The following is a 1478-nucleotide window of genomic DNA, read 5'->3' on the forward strand; positions in this document are numbered from 1 at the left end:
TTATGGGTTGGAACCATTCGACAGCACTTAACAACAACAACAACAATGTATAAAGTAATAAAAGTCAACCACATAACATTTACACTTACATAACACTTGCATGTGTCAGTCATATCTGTGATTTGTTGCTGTTGTTAAGTGCAATCAAGTTGGTTCTGACTTATAGCAACCCAGTATATTTGTGGTATAGGGTTTCCTAAGAGTGGATAGTGGATTTGAATAGCTGACTTTGTGGTTAGCAGTCTAGTACTTATCCATTTGCTGTAGGAGTTTACATGTAATAGATTTACCCTTATGAAAAAACTATTGGATACAAATTGCTACAATTCCTATCTGACAAGTGAGGAATCTGAAGCAGAGAGCAAACACCTTTTCCAGAGTCATACAGCTGGTGAGTGGGAGAGTCCAGATTCACACACATTCAGGCAGTCTGGTCCCTAAACCCATAATCTCATCTACTAGATTATTCTGTGCAGTTTCTATTTTGACATATTTTCTAGTAATAGGATTTTAGTCTTATTTCATCATCATTTTTTATTTCAAATATGTTGTTGTTGTTAAGTGCTGTCTAGTCAGTTCTGAATCATAATGACTCTATAGAGGGTTTCTAAGGAGAGGCTAGTGTGTTTGAACCACTAACCTTGTGGCTCAAAGCAACCTTGAGGTCAAGTACTTATCCTATGATGACACACCAGGACTCCATTTCAAATATAGAATATTATTACCTTATTTTCATAGTCTACAATCTGAAATTTTGGTCCATAATCTGAAATGTTAGTTCACAATCTGAAAAAATTAAATGTTTAAGAATGCAACTCAAATTATTAAATTATCTGTGAACTAATTTATGTAGTCTAGTCCTGGTGTGGTCCTGCAGATTACTGCGCAGAACTTCAAGATCAGTTTGAGCCACAAGGTTGGTGGTTCAAGCTCACCAGCCACTCCTTGGTATGCTACACAGAGTTGCTATGAATCATAACTGATTCAACAACACTTAACAAAAACAACAACAACAACAAAATCAGACTAGAATTAATCCTAGATATGATAGGTCTCCTGTATAAAATCAGAGAAAAGCCATTTTAACATCCTATTGTTCTTGTTGTTGTTGTTAGGTGCCATCGAATTGGCACTGACTCATAGTGACATTATGCACAGCTGAACGAAACAATGTCCGATGCTGGGCCAACCTCACTACTGTTGCCACACTTGAGTCCATTGATACTGCCACCTGGCCAATCCATCTCATTGGAGGTCTTCCTCTTTTTCTTTGACCCTCCATTTTACCAAACATGATATCCTTCTGCAGCAACTGTTCCCTCCTGACAATATGTCCAAAGTATGAGAGACGAAGTTTGGCCATCTTGGCCTCTAAGGAGCACTCTGGCTGCACTTTTTCCAAAACAGATCTATTGGTTCTTTTTGCAGCCCATGGCACTTTTAGTATTTTCCTCCAACACCATAACTCAAAGGCACCA

The sequence above is a fragment of the Chrysochloris asiatica genome, unplaced genomic scaffold, assembly GCF_000296735.1.
Source record: "Chrysochloris asiatica unplaced genomic scaffold, ChrAsi1.0 scaffold00068, whole genome shotgun sequence".
NCBI classification, from domain to species: Eukaryota; Metazoa; Chordata; class Mammalia; order Afrosoricida; family Chrysochloridae; genus Chrysochloris; species Chrysochloris asiatica.